This window comes from Chlamydotis macqueenii, chromosome Z, assembly GCF_036417535.1.
Source record: "Chlamydotis macqueenii isolate bChlMac1 chromosome Z, bChlMac1.mat, whole genome shotgun sequence".
Lineage (NCBI taxonomy): Eukaryota > Metazoa > Chordata > Aves > Otidiformes > Otididae > Chlamydotis > Chlamydotis macqueenii.
In genome coordinates this window covers 34,975,286-34,991,534 of record NC_141593.1, presented here as the reverse complement: position 1 = coordinate 34,991,534, position 16,249 = coordinate 34,975,286, and the positions used below count along the sequence as shown (strand labels likewise).

At 39.2% G+C, this 16,249-nt stretch overlaps 1 protein-coding gene across 2 annotated transcripts in view; it reads right to left on the bottom strand.

The window, feature by feature from the left end:
- The window catches only part of ADAMTSL1 (ADAMTS like 1), a 437,941-nt gene that overhangs the window by 57,200 nt on the left and 364,492 nt on the right, over positions 1–16,249 (bottom strand). The window lies entirely within an intron of this gene.

The following is a 16,249-nucleotide window of genomic DNA, read 5'->3' as shown; positions in this document are numbered from 1 at the left end:
TTCACTTGTAGACAACAGCGTTCCTTCTGCTGGTAGCAATGACAAAAATCTGTTTAAACCTTTCTGACAATAAACACATCTTTCATACTGAGTTAGAAGTTTCCACGGTCATCTTCCAGGCCGTAATACACCAAAGGCCACTAAAGCCTGATACGTGTACTGGGAGCTATTTAGCAGTGGAACAGGAGTGACATCTGGAAGCCAGTTAAGCTAATCTGGAGTATGTTCTCCATATGAATGATCTTGGGGGAGAGGTCTTCCCAGATTTTCCCATAAAGTTCTCAGTCAGAATTAATGTGGATATCAGCTACCCTTTAGTTTTGGCACAATCTAAAATAAGATACTTGAGTAGGGGCTGAAAAGAAGGCATTTTCTTATTTCAGAATCTATTTTGATACATGGTTAGTTGCCAGAGTTTCTTTTAGTCAAGTGATGGTAATAGCTGCTTCCTCCAGCAACTCATTGTTATTGGTATAAGTGCACAATATTTCTGTTGGCAGTTCGCATCTCAGTGGCTAGCAGGCCACATAAACTCTTTGGACATCTTGGCTTCTGCAGAAGAGGGTGTCTGTTTCTTCTTCCAGAAATAAAAGCTGTGTTTCAGTAAAGAGAAAGGATTTGTTTTTCCAGTGTTTGAGATATCTGTTGCAGGTTGCATCTGTTGCCCTACCCATAACATCGGTTTGCTCACAATTCTTTCCAGCTGTTTTAAACAGGAGATTCCTTAGAGGTGCTCAGGAAGTGTGAGATCAAATTCTCGTTTATCCTTGTACTTTCATAGTCCCTGGTGACTTTTATGGGCTTTCATAGATGCAAAATAAAGAATGTACAGTAAAGCAGAGACATGCAAAGCGGAGTAGGGACGTGCAAGTAACCAAAATAATAAATGATATATATGATTGGAAGAATTTCCTCAAATAAATTTGAATGATATCTGTGATTGGAAGAAAGTTCTAAAAAACACAAAGAGGACCATCAATAACCTTATAGAATGGAATCACAGACCTGTAGAAATATTTTGTTACAGGTAAAGGTACTTGCCACACTTTGAACTAATATTATCCTACTAAATTTACAATTTAGTTTTTAAGCTATTTGTACTGTTGTAGATAATAATACTTTTTTTTTTTAAAAAATACTGCCTCTCTGTAGTAACACAGTTTTACCCTTACTATAGCGTGTTACGTGACACTAACTGCTGAAGTAATTCCTGTCTCATTTCATATGGTCCTTATCTCTGCATTCCTCTGTCTCTTCTTTCTTTTGAGTGTTTTGGCCATACTGAACTGACTCTTCTAATGCCTGTGGGATACAGAAAATAATAATGCCATTATGTCCTGCAGGTATCTGACAATAACAGAATTAAGATTCAAGTAGGAAATAATTCTGTTCTTAAAAAGGTGAATGTGGTAGTTACAGGATCAAGCTAAGGGAACCTTCTGCAAGTGGAACTGGCATATTTGTGAGCTAACTGTGGTTGTTGTTAAGGTATAGACTTTAGGAAAAATCTGCATACCTGAGAGTTTATAGTCCAACTGAAAGTCATCAGTTTGGTACTTCCTGTATTGCTTCCCAGAGCCCAGTGAAGAGATTGCATGTTTTTCATTCAAAACATCCTTTTTATCCCTCCTTCTCTCTCCTCCACTAGTGCCCAAAGCTACACTAATATGTAGCAATAAAGAAACAATCTCTTTCTAGTTTTTTTTTTTTTTTTTTTTTTTACAGCAGGGCTTTGGCACATCTGTGCCCCTAAACGCCTGGATTGTCCTAACTCTAGGGCTATTCGTCCATCAGCAGTCTCTCTCCATCTCCTAAATACCTAAGTAGTGGTTATAGATTTAAGCACAAACTTGACTTTTAAAATATTTCAACTACTGTACTTCATAAAAACCAGAATTCAGAAGCTTTTCATCCTCTTCAGAGGCTGACATACATACGATACATTGACTATTTGAACTGAATGAAGGAAAACTATATTGATAGAAAACCACAGAGACATTTAGAGATGGCTAACAGACAGGAATGTAACAGGAAAAAGGCAATTCATAGGGCTAGATGTGTTGAAATGGGTATGTGCATACTAGCTATACATATATTAGAATACACATACATGCATGCTTTTCAGATTAACATAAATGAAAATAAGTTTGCACTGGAAATGTAAAGGGAGCAGAGGATGGTCCCAAAATACAGCTTATTTCAAGTACCATCACAAATTCAAACTACAAAACTGATAGCAGGAACTTTTCACTTTCCAAATGACCAATCTCCTGCTTCCAGCACACTGTTGGGACGCCTTTGTAGTTTTTTTAGAGTTGGTGAAGTATATGGAGTCATAAAATGCATATGAAGACAGGCAAACAAAATAGTGAACTTGATCTGCCTGCTCAAGACAATGGTTTTCCTTTAGGTTTCCTTATATACAATGCGAAGGATGTGGTCTAAAAACTGGACATAAATTCATTAAAAGCCCAACCAACCAGAGCACAAAATTTCTTGCACTTTCAGAAGCTATAAACTAACAAACTGAATTAGTAATGGTCAGATTTTATGAACTCAAAAACACCAGTTAGGAAATATAACAGTTAGTTCAAATTATGAATTAGACTAATACTCTATACTATACTATTAATTTCATGAATTAAAATGCTAATTTCTAAAGGGCCACTGAGAAACTGTAATTTTCTGGAACACTCATTCAATAAATTAGGCTTGGCTAAGCAGTGTTTATGCATGTGCTTAACATCAGATAAACAAGCAATTTCCACAATTAGTCATGGTCGGTATGTTCTAAAACACAAATATTTTGAAGCTCCCTTGAATAAAAGAAAGAGAACAATTGTGAAGCTCCAGTTGCCAAAAAAGGCCCAATAATCTGAAAATCTTGATTTGTATTACAGCACAATTATTCTGTATCATTAATGTAAGTCTAAAAATGTCAGAGATGCTTTCAAAAAACAGCTTAACAATGCTATTTCTGGTAAGGGAAATTATCTTGACATCGTTAACAAACATCTTGTCTGCGAACCCTAAATTAAACTTTATCATATTATACTTTAATGAGTTTCAAGTTTTGTGAGGGCCCATATATTCAACTCAAATATAGCCTGGACATTTGTGATCAGCCTCAAGTTCTTTAAAAGGAAAAAAGCTTGTAACACATAACATGAGCATGAACGTCTAAATAGTTCTATACATTTAATTTTAGTTAGAAATGAACTTTCCTTCTTGTGACAGAACAAAAAGTATCAAGGTCATATCCTGCCCAAGCAGTTCAGCTGAAGAACTGCAGGATCAAGTGAGCAGGACCTTGTTCCTGGCTCAGAGGTGACTGTGACCAGAACTGCTGAAACGTGGGCTAGTCCCTGCGTGTGTGAATATACCCTTTGAGTCCAATGGGAAGACTCAGCTGCTGAGCTGGATCACACTCTCCTCCCATGTGTGTCTCAACTTCAAATTTTCAGAAACATAACAATACTTTTTTTTTCTCCTAAGCTTCTTCATCCATGTTGTCTGCTTAGGTTGTGGTCCTACAGCAGGGATGATCTCTTACTCTGTCTTTATCTACTGCCTAGCACAATGGGACTCTCAGCTTGACAGAAGCCTCTAGCCATTAGCATGTTACAAATAACTACAGGGACAAGGCACTGTTGCCTCAGTTTTGAAATGTCCCTCTCATAGCTACAAGAACTGGAGCCCACATAATAATTCTGCTAGCCAGTTAGACCAGAAAGTGGTACCAGCTAGTAAGCAGCTACTCATGGCAGGAAAAGATGCTAGAGGTAGAGTTGTTGCCTCAGTGGAGCCACGAGCTTTCAGAAAAAAAGCACTCTTACACCCTCATAGTCAGTCTGGAAAAAGTAGATGATGTAGGTAGAACTTGAAAAATCTATAGTCTTGAGCCAAAGCACTATGGATTGAACAGCTTCGGATCAGTCTCTATATGCACAGTATTTATGGTAAAAACAAAAGTATTCTAAGCTCTTAGGTGTTATAAGTAAAGAATATTTTCTACAGATATATGATTTCATCCTGACAGAATCCCTTCAACAACTGCCAAGAAAATTGAACACTGCACAGGAAAAGTAAACACCTTTCTACACAAAGACCTCCCAAATGAGTTTGAAAAAAATGGAATTATTGTCATTTTTTATGTAGTTAAACCATATGAAAGTGATCTGAAAGAACTCTTCCTATTTCTAAAATAAACATTCATCAGTGTGAAGAGAGGTTTGCCTGGAAGTGTCTTACTTAACATCTCACACCTGCCTGCATAGAGACATTCCTCAATGCACAAGAGCTGGGTGGCAGCTGTGTATATGCACATGCAACAGACTGAGTATATACTATGTCAATACTGGCTTCTTCTTGTCCTCTTTCAACCTTTACATCCTGCACTGGACCATGCAGACTGAGAAGTCTACTCAGAACCCATACATCTTCTCCCTTCCCTTTCTATTATTGACCTGCAGCTGTGTTTGTGGCAAATCATATAATTGTTTGAGTTGGAAGGGACCTTAAGGATCATCTAGTTCCAGTACCCCTGCCATAGGCGGAGACACTTTCCACTAGACCAGGTTGTTCAAAGCACCATTCTACTTGGCCTTGAATCCTTGCAGGGATGGGACATCCACAGCTTCTCTGGGAAACCTGTTCCAGTGCCTCATTGTAAAAAATTTCTTCCTGATATCTAATTTAAATCTACCCTCTTCCAGTTTAAAGCCATTACCCCTTGTCCTATCACCACATGCCCTTGTCAAAAGTCCCTCTCCAGTTTTCTTGTAGGCCCTGTTTAGGTACCAGAAGGCTGCTCTATGGTCTCCCTGGAGCTTTCTCTTCTGCAGGCTGAACAGTCTCAACTCTCTCAGCCTGTCCTCATACGAGAGGTGCTCCAGCACTCTCATCATCTTTGTGGCCCTACTCTGGACTCGCTCCAGCAGGCGCATGTCCTTCTTATGCTGAGGGCTCCAGAGCTGGGCTCACTACTGCAAGTGGGGTCTCACAAAAGAAAAGGGGCAGAATCACCTCCCTCAACCTGCTGGTCACACTTCTTCTGATGCAAGCCAGGATACAGTCGGCTTTCTGGACAGTGAGCCTGCATTGTCGGCTCATGTTGAGCTTCTCATCAACCAACACCCCCCTACCTCTAAGGGCTGCTCACAATCCATTCTCTGCCCAGCCTGTAATAGTGCTTGGGATTGCCCTGACCCACATGCAGGACCCTGCACTTGGCCTTGTTGAACTTCCCGAGGTTTGCACAGGCCCACCCCTCCAGCCTGTCAAGGTCCCTCTGGATGGTATCCCTTCGGTCCAGTGTGTCAACCACACCACACAGCTCGGTGTCATTGTCAAACTTCCTGAGAGTGCATGCAATCCTACTGTACATGTTGCCGACAAAGATGTAAAACAGGGCTGGTCTTAATACCGACCCCTGAGGAATACCACTCATCAGTGTCCTCCACTTGGACGAGCCATTGACCACAACTCTTTGTGTGTGATCATCCAGCCAATTCCTTATCCATTGAGTAGTCCATCTGTCAAACCCATATCTCTCCAGTTTAGAGACAAGGACATTATGCAAGACAGTGTCAAATGCTTTGCGCAAGTCCAGATGATGTCAGCTGGTTGTCTCTTGTCTACCAATGCTGTAATCTTGCCATAGAAGGCCACCAAATTTGTCAGGCATGATTCGCCCTTAGTGAAGTCACGTTGACTGTCACCAATCACCTCCTTATATTCCATGCACCTTAGCGTGGTTTCCAGGAGGATCTGCTCCATGATCTTTCTGGGCACAGAGGTGAGACTGACTGGCCTTCCTGTTTCATAGGAAGGCCAGTGAAAGCTTTCCTTGAGCCTTGAGGCTCCTTTAGCAAATTTATCTTGGTTTGAGTTGGTATCCTCAGTGGCAGGTCTTAAATACCATCCGAAAGTGATCTTAAACTTTGGACAGCAGAGAGAGTTACTGTCAATCCTGTTTGGGTAGCATACTTTTCTGCAGTGAAGCTGCAGAATTTAACTATAATTAAATTGTCATTCAGCTGTTAAATCACTCACAGTAAAATTAGACTACTTCTTTGAAGTAAGTGTGAGAACTAAGACGTCTACTCAGGTGTTTAAACATGGATTTGAGTCTCCACAAAGTGATCTGTCTACTGCTATGGTTTAGTTCATGTTAGAGACATTACAAATATATGTACAATATACACACACCTCAGAGGAAAACTGAGATTTATCTAAGCTTTGAGTATTTATTAATAGAGTATTTATTAATACTCTTATTAATAAATAAAAATGAAAAGGCAAAGTATTTTAAAATTAGTAGCAGCAGCAACAGAAAAATAATACAGGCTCAGTTGATGGTCAGTGCGAGCGTGACAAAATCTGTTGTTCGGTATCACCAACAGGACAATGGAGCTGAACAAGCAGGGAAGGTTTCACTGGATCATTGTGCACAAGGGATAGTGAAGTGTTTTTCTTTAACAAGCATCTTCCTTGCAAGCGAAGGGAATTCATTAAAGAGATGCCTGTGCACCTAAGACATGCAAGCAGATCAGAGGCTCAACGAGAGAGCTCTGAGCACTGGCAGAAGTGGTCTGTATTCACTCTGTAGACTTATCAGTACCAATTTATATTGCAGCTCATTACAGCTGAACATGGTGAGGTGCCAATATTTACAGAGCAGAGCAAAATAGAGGAGGAACTCAAAAGTCAGAGAAGAACAGAGGGTAAATGGAGTACACAACAACTCTACAAATGGCAATTTCAGTTGCTGAAGTAACCTTCTGACATGCTTCAAGCAATATTTATATAAAGTTCCTTACAGTAAAAGAGTCTTGCTGTCCTTTGAGTTGAAGTTAAAGAACATCACCCATTAGAGCAGGTGAGAAAAGAGGGTTTATGTTTTTCTGCTGACACTTTGAACAGCAGGAGGTTTTCTAGCGGGTCTTTCAGGAGACTACTGCAGATGCAGAATGCATGAAACACAAAGGAACGTGAAAAGACAACTTCATAGGAACTGGCTTGGCAGAGAACTGATTTGAGACATTAGCAGACACACTGCTGAAAAATGTCTCACAAGAGACTTTTACTCTATAGGATAACTGCAGCATTGAGATAAATGATAGCAATGGCTGTCTTTGATATGGCTGTACAGATTAGGCTTGATAGACAGATGAGTACCAGTTTTTGTCTTAAGTTCAGACTTGGGCTCATGGAGCAACTTCTTACAAGGCGGTTGTTGAATATTTTATGTCAGATACATGGAAATAGGTCCTTGGTAGCCCCTCTCAAAAATGAAGATGGGAAACAGTTGAGGAGTGTAGTAAATTAGTGTAAAGGTGGAAAGCTGGTTAAAAAGTAATATAGGGAGGTTTGAGGAATAGGACAGAAATTGCATGAATTGCACCTGTAATGGCAAATGGCAGAAACTGAATGAGGAGTGCAGGAAGGAACAAACAGTTTGGGAACTAGAGTGGAGTGGGATAATACCCCTTGCTCTAAACCTACATTGAAGTAATGCAAAAACACAAGAGCTGTTAATATATGCAATAAATTGTGTACATCAGTCTATGAAGCACTCACATATGGTTCTTCTGCAAAGAAGCAGAGAGACGGTTGAACACTCTGCTGCCCATGACAGAATTGCTCTATGCTGAAGACTTCCTGACTCTTTTCACACTGGTGCTCTCCATGCTGGACTGTCTCATAAAGCAACACCTCTTCATAGGCCCAACTTTATGCCATATGGAAAATGGAAAACAGCTGTTCCCGAAGGAGAACAAGACATCAGAAGAGAAAGAGAAAAAGCTCAGTGGCTGAGAAAGATGTGCAATAAACTGATTATCTGTAATCTGAAATACCATCTAAAATGAAGCATTCAAAAAATGAGATAGTTGAAATTGCATGTAGATAGCATGGAAAGAATATCTAAGCAGTCTTATCTTCACAACCTGTAAGATCAATATTCATGAACATGTGATTTTGTCCCACACAGTAACAAGACGCTTCCTAAAATCTATGTATGCCTTTGCTGAAATTATCAGTGCAGGAAAGAAGTAAAGGAGATGTCACTGGATTGAATGGACAAAAAAAAGAAGATTCATGAATGAAATAGTGTTCAGATAACAGTGAGAGGGCTTAAATCATTCTCTAGCAAGCCCACGTTTTATGAGCAGTACTGCCACAAAAACAGCAGATAACATGAGCTTCTTGCTGACCTGGCTGGCAGCGTTACAGGGATAATATTTTCATTAGGATGAACTGTTCCTGAACTATTTCACCAGTGCAGAAGGTACAAACAGGCTATCTCTCAAAATCAGGCATACAAGTTTTTTCTCTAGTTTTTTAGTAGGGGGAGGGGAGAATACTTGAACTTAGATATATATATCTATATGGTACTGTGACTGAACTTAGGAAACTCCCAATGCCTATGTATGTTTGAGTTCCCTCCAGTGCCTTTCTTGCAACATACTGTCAGCAAGGCAGTGCAGTAATTTTGTTCCAAGGGCACATCCAGATCCAATATTTTGTTTTTACTTTCCATTTTGAAATCCTGAAACTGTAACTGATAATCTATTTAGTAACTCATCCACTGTTCTGCAATAAAAGATGTTTTTCCTCACATTGTCATGCAGAGATCCAAACATGCGGGAGCTCCTCACCCAGAGCGAGGAGGCTCTAAACTCATGTTACACCACAAACAACAAAAAATAAGCATGGTAAAGTATTCAGATTTATGCAAGTATCAACCAAAGTCTGATTCTGACTCAAAAAATGCATGTAAGGAAAAGTTATCGTATTCAAAGTGATGGTATCAGAAAAGTTATTATTTATATAGGTAAATTTGTACTAAAACACTTTGTATCTCCATCCTAATAGTTATATCAATATAGGTTTGTGTGCAGAAACCACAGACTACAGAATGGTTTCTTAAGACAGTTCTCCCCTAACTTTTCCTGAGTCAGAAACTGGCTTCTTAGATCTTGAAGAAAAGAATGACTTTAGAGAGTACAGTTTCCTTCCTCGTGCGAAGAGGAATTAATTTTTCTGATGTATTTGAACCCCTTTGTTCAGATCAGGAACCACAGCTGTGTAATTATTATAATTAAATAAAACAAACAACCTCAAATCTCCACCCAATATAGTTATAACTATACAAATCTGTGGATTAATTGAGTGGTAATTAAATGCTTTGCTGTTCGCCCTTGTGTGAGTGGTTCAAGTCTTTACCACAGCTGTGAATGTCTAAAGATCTACTAACAGCTGGTTACAGGGTAGAAAGTGTCAGCTTAGTGACATTTTAAATAGGCAACTACACACTACAAACTCTACTCCATCAGTGAGATCTTCAGTGCTTAACAGTGTTAGCAGAGAAGTCAGAGGAATGGAGATCACACAACTGAAGATGGAAATTCTGATGGACTCAAGTAAGAAGGCTCACTATGCTTCTGTAGATGTGACAGACCTACTTGGCAGATACAGTACACTTTGTTTAATCAGCCTGGCTCCTTATATACGTACTTAATTCACTCCAAATTGAATGGAAATGAACGTATCTCCTCCATTTATTTAATGTGTGAATCTTTCTGATCTGTAAATATGATACAGAACTGTACAGTACATTTTGAGCAGTTAGGGCCTTATTTTTATTCTCCTTTTACACACCTTATCTTTAAATCCATAAATTTTTATTTATTTAAAAGTATTAGGTATCTCTCAGACTACTGCTATAATAAGTTACTTCAGCAGTACTCTAAATGGAAGATGTAATGGTGCTCTTCATTTCCCCCCTTTGTAAAGGAAGTAATGATGCATAGTAAAATCAACCATCTATAAGACTCTGTATCTTATTTCACAGGTTAATGGTGCAGTGAAAAAGTTAATCCTGGTCATTATGCTACAAAGCATTTGAGCCCATGTGGAGTACTGCGTCCAGCTCTAGAGCCCCCAACACAAGAAGGATGTGGACCTGTTGGAGTGAGTCCAGAGGAGGGCCATGAAGATGATCAGAGGGCTGCAACACCTCTCCTGCGAGGACAGGCTGAGAGAGTTGGGGTTGTTCAGTCTGGAGAACAGAAGGCTCCAGAGAGACCTTACAGTGGCCTTCCAGTACCTAAAGGGGGCTTATAGGAAAGATGGGGAGAAACTCTTCAGTAGGACGTGTTGTGACAGGATGAGGGGTGATGGTTTTAAAATAGAAGGAGGTACATGCAGACTGGATATAAAGTAGAAGTTTTTTACGATGAGGGTGGTGGAACACTGGCACAGGTTGCCCAGAGAGGTGGTTGATGCCCCACCCCAGGAAACGTCCAAGGCCAGGTTGGATAAGGCTCTGAGCAACCTGATTTAGTTGAAGATGTCCCTGCTGCTTGCAGAGGGGTTGGACTAGACGACCTTTAAAGGTCCCTTCCAACCCAAACTATTCTATGATTCTGTGATTCATATTTGGCACAAGAGCAAAGACATGCTCTTTATCGTCACTGCTGGGAAAGTTTTCTTTCGGGAGTGAAATCCTACTATTGAGGTAGAAAATCAGTACTCAAGAAAATGGAAAATAAATTTAGAGAAAAAACTAAGAAATAGAAGTTAATGTATGAAACACTGAAGTGAGAGCATATTTGCTCAAAATACTGTAAAATATCAAGTGTCAGTGAATATTAAGTTCTGATTAACACAGAGAAGAGAAGGATGGAGAGAAGTGGACTGTATTAAGGTGACTAAAGCTGGGAAATTAACAGTTCCAGGAAAAAAGGAAAAGAACTTGTCTTTTGCAGAGGGACTCACTAAGTCTCTGCCATGCTTTTAAACTCATGCTCATCACAAACCAAGCTATAAAAAAACGTGTTGCAGAGCATAGTGAGATTGTCTCAACACAAGGGTGTACTAATTCAGTGAAACTCTGTGACCTGGAGATTTGTGTAGAGGAAGATAATCTCGCTATATAGGATTCTGAATAAGAAGTGTGATCTACAATTCTTTGAAGTAAGAAGGAAATAATAAGTTATTAAAAAGTTATTTACAGTTGTGGTCTAGTATTTTGCAAACATAGTAGTCTGAATGGAACATAAACTGAAATGGAGGAAAATGTCTATGAGTGAAATCTTATCTAATGAAGGAACTATCATATTATGTAAAAAATCAAAATGGCTGGGGAAGAGTTCTGAAATTTTAAACTAGAAGAGCTGGAGGCAGACTGTGATGGAGAATCCAGAACTGATCCACTGACACCGTTAAGTTGCAGTTGCTTTGCTTCACATTTAGATGTCACACGCTTGTATGAAAAGGACCACTCGCTATGGATCCCCTTGCTGACTTCACTATAACTGCTGCTACAGTGAAAAAGTAAGAGATACCAAGGAGCATGCAGTTACTGCTCCACCACAGGCAATGCACTCAGTGAGAAAGAGGAAGGCTGGGCTTTCAGACACATCTTGGACAATCTGTTAACAACTGTACAGGGTACAAAGGTGGAGTTCATATTATAAAAAAGCGGAGAGAAAGATAAATGTTTTTACATCACAGATTAATACATTTTAAGGCAAGGATGGTATTACAGTAGTGCAGGGTAGGCATGCAGGTAATGCAGGTACATCATAACAGAGCCTCCTAGGGACAGGAACCTGTTTAGACTTCTTTGTATAGTCCTGTCTTTATCAAAGTAAATCTGGATTATGGGATTATGATTTTCTCACTGAGCCCACGACTCCTGTTTAAGCTGTTTCTGGACCTAAAGGCTTCAAACAAGGGCGAATCTACCCTGTCTGGCAGCATAATCCTTTTAATGTCTGATTCTCCAACCTACATCCATCAATGGTTCAAGCTATGGCCTGTGATCCTAGAAGGCTCTGTGGGTTGCATCTGAAGAGGCTGTCGAAGATACTCTCAATGGAATTCAGTTCAAAAGAGACTTAAATATATCACACTTAAAAAAAAATGTCAGGGGTTTGTGAGCAGTTGAAAATCTTTCTGTGGCACAAAGAGACAGTAACATCATTATTACCTCATTAATGCTGATTCTAATTTATGCTTCTGAGAAAAGACTTCAATGAAACAACGACTACTATCTCCTGCCAGTAAGGCTATACTGCAGTATCTGTAGACATAATGATTTCCAAATCTTTTAACCTTTTTCTTGAACTAGACAGAAATGCTCTAGTATTTCACCTGAGTGATGCAAAACACATGCATTGACACTCTCCCACGCACAGAGGTCACTTGTAATGGATTAAAGAAAGCTCTGGTCCTTCTGTACATCCTGAATTCATTTCAGATTGTCAACAGAAGCACATCTTATGCTAAGTCTGATCTACCACCAACCTAATGCCTCATGTCCCCAGATGTATCACATGTTGATTTTTTTCTCCTTTATAGTTTGACTTCATCTGGGAAAGGAAATAGAGCAAAATAGATGGACAATACTGCATTCACAGAAGAAACATTAAAATAATAACAGGTAATCTATTGTGCAAACACAAACACAAGCAGATGCAGGAGGAAAAAAGAAGAAAAGGAAGAGAAAAAGAAGATACTGTGCAATAAGCTGAAGCCCAGCTTAACTCAGGCTATCTTGACCCTTCAATCAGGTATAAGGACCACTCAAATGGTTTCCTAGATTTTCTTGCTAACAACAGATGCTTGAAGGATTAAAGGGAGAGTGTTGGGGTGAAATAGTGTGCTATTCCTAGTAACATCTGCTTTTTCTTCACGTTTTTTGTTTGTTTGTTTGTTTGTTTTGTAGCATTCAGCTGTTCTTTGTTTTACAGGAATAAAAGTTCAGTTTTGAAAATATGCAAGAACAAAGCTGTAGAAACTGCCTGGAATTTCCTCCATTTTCAGCCATCTGCCTTTCATTGCTTTGCTTCTCTCTCCACCCCTTCATACATGTTTACCAAATCTTTTCAACACACATTGACCAAGCTATTGAGCAGTTGTAATTAATAACACAGTTACAACATTCTCTTTCACCCCTTTGGTACAGTTTGTTGGCTCCATGAGGTGCTCATGCTGATGCTGTTATAAACAAGACCAATTGCATCTGATTAGATGATGACTGCCTCTATATTTTGGGTTGTGGAAGCTGAGGAAAAGACACATTTTGAATCTAAGTCATTTTGTTGTTGAAAACAATAAAGCCAACATTGAAACAGAGTTTTTCTGATTGTTTTTTGTAGTAATTGAGAATACAAACATAGCAATTAGCAAAACTGAGTGATCTGCCCTTTAGGTTTTTCAGCTTAGAGAAGAAACTTCTGGACATTGAACAGCTATTCTGCTTTTACTTCTGGGATGACTGTGCTCTGCACAAGTACTGCTAAGTGATTCTGGAAGTGATAAAGCTTGATTCACATAAATTAAGTGACTGAATGACTGAATTAAAATGGTCATAGTCTTCAGTCATCTTTTTCCTGAAGAAAGCATGCTGAGTCTCCCAATACATCAAAACAGGCTATATCCTTTTTATAGAAACATCAAACAAGAACATACTAAGTTAATGATATGAAATTTCACTTTGTATGTACTGTGCTGAAAATCAGTTATTAGCTCCCAACTTAGGAAACAGCTGCTCAGTGTTTCACTACTTCTTAGTTCAGTGCAAAATGGGAATTTGGTTATACAGTTTTCCAGGAGAAAAGTGAACGAGCTCTTTTTCTGCTGTTGTTCTTGAAGTAATAAGCAGAAAACTCTCAATAAAGTTTGAAACTACAGGAAACTCATCTGCTTTGGGATTTGAATACGGATGAACTCTTCCAATTTTTGTGCGCAGCTCTTCCTGGTTCCTCTTCTTTCTTCTGTAAGAATTTTTAGCATGAGACTTTGCTGACTCCATACAGCTGTGAACATTTGAAGACAGATTTCTGTGGTTTAGTCTTTCTGTCTGTCTTCAATGGACTCAGAATAGCAATCTGCTAAGATAAGAAGCCAGAATTTCAACCAAAATTATAAAGCTCTCCCAGCTGCTATACAAGCACCATCAACTTTCAGTGTTTTCATAAATCTGAAGTATTGCCAGTATATTCTAACTTTTACCATATTTTATTCCAGGAGAGACCAAAGCAGTTAGAAATTGAAGAAGATGATGATACCATAGACTAATTTCAAGGTGAAGCATTAAGTGAGTAATGAAGTCTTCTAGTCTATCCACATCTATTCTCAGTAGGGAGCAAAAAGAACAGCAATAATGAAGCTGCCTTTAGCATCATTCTTCTTAAGTATCCAAAAAGAATGATGAAACAAAACCAGAACGAAATTACTCTTCACTGACTACTCCTACAGCATCTGTCTTGAGGTGTATGCCTTCTGCGCGTCCAGAAAAGCTAACTGTGGTTCAGCGCTTTTGTTTATGTGTATTAAACCACCTAAACCAATTGTTGACCAAGAGAGGCCTACATGACTAACCATTTAATAGGCTATAGAGAATGACACATGTAACCAAAAGTGCCTGCAGCAGAAGCAACTTTAAGCTTGGCAGTTCTAATTTTCAAACGTTCTCCCTCTTAAGCTAAACAAGATCTTGAACTGTATTAAATTCTAGACATATCCATCAAATTCTAAGCATGCTGAGCTGTTTCGGTTCAAGAAACATCACTGGAATAATTTCTCTAAATACAGTAGGAGGGAATTTTTGTTCTCTTGGGCAAGACTTATCAGCTTTTTCTTCATGCTGTGGACAACATTCACTTGTGTACTGAACTGAGATATTTGTCACTGTCTGAGTTGCCTTTTTAGCAGACTGCCTCCTCTACCCACCACAACTGCATGCTCCAACAGTCACTTACACATCAAGGTCATTTTAGGAAAGAGTTTTTTATATTTTTAGCTTCTGTTAATGCACTTCAGTAGCTGGAAAACAGAGCGAAGAGCCAACACTATGAGACCAGCCAGCTCTCTCTATAAGCCGTCAGCAAAAGCTCTGGGAAGTATCAATGGTTCACAGATCGCACTTTGGGAACTTCTGTAACAGAGATCTAAATTCACAGACACAGTATATTACAAGTTTTGGACTTGTCAGTCAGTAGCAATGCCTTCACCAGCTTTCATAAGGAAGGGATTTTAGCCTAAATTTCCATCTGATTCCTGGACCAAGACTTCTTGAACCTTTTTTTTTTTCCTTATTTTTCATGTGTTCTCTTTGGAAGTCTCAAGACTGTTGCAATGAATGATTATAAAGCAATAATCTTTGTACAGTATATACAATAAGTTTACAATGGTATTAGTAGACATAGCACTTCAGAAGCTTGCAGGAAATAGGAAGTTATCCTGTCACAGCCTGCCTGGGAGACAGGTCAGCTTTCCTTCTTGCCTCTCTTTCCATTAGCTACGCTGCCTGCTGTCTGCAGCCTTGAGTTTTAAGGCTCCTTGCTCTTACCAGAGGAGCCATTCTGCAGAACACGTGCTGTTCTTCATCTTGTGCCACTTAAATCTCTGCAGACAGGCAATTTCCTCCAGACTGAGGGGGCTGGAGGAAGAGGAGATGTATATACAGGGAAGGGAGTCATTTCCCCTCTTCTCAATTGCAGTCTTACGGGTGGATGAAAGCTTTTTAGTCTCCCCCCTTTCCCCTCTACTTAACGGCCTGATTCTCACCTACAGTACGATCATCTTGTAATCCGTAGGGTGAACTATGTGCCAAGGTTGCTTTAAACTAGCTCCGCACCGGTAGCAAGGTTACCACAGTGGTATGGATTATTGCACAGACCAATTAAAACCAGTATTAATCCAATTTCTCAGACTACTTTTGTAACAGAACTCACATAAATACTGGCCTACATGAGTGTGCTTTATTTTTTCTTAACCAGTGAATATTTATTTTCCATGTCAGAATCAATGGGTGATCAATATCCTACCATGCACTCCCAGCTCCAGTGATGCTCCTACCTGTCAATTACAGTGAGATTTCCTCCTACAGAGTTCTTTACAAGCATTGATATAAGATTTGTGTGTTATTGCCAGCAACACAGACAGTTTAACAAAGGCATTGAATATCCTCATAACCAATTCTTTTAACGCTTTGGTGAAATGTGTCAGCCTATTTGGTTCTGCTTGTCACAGACTCAAATTCCTGATCATACAATCAAACTGTTATTTCTGTCCTTATGATTCTTGGATGCTGGCCATATTTGATACCATATTTTATTTTTAATATGAACCTTCTGTGTGTACCCCAAATCTACTAATATTCAAAATGATATATTCTCTGTATAGTCTGTTGTCATATAAGGCATACATACACTTACCAATATACACTGTCTAC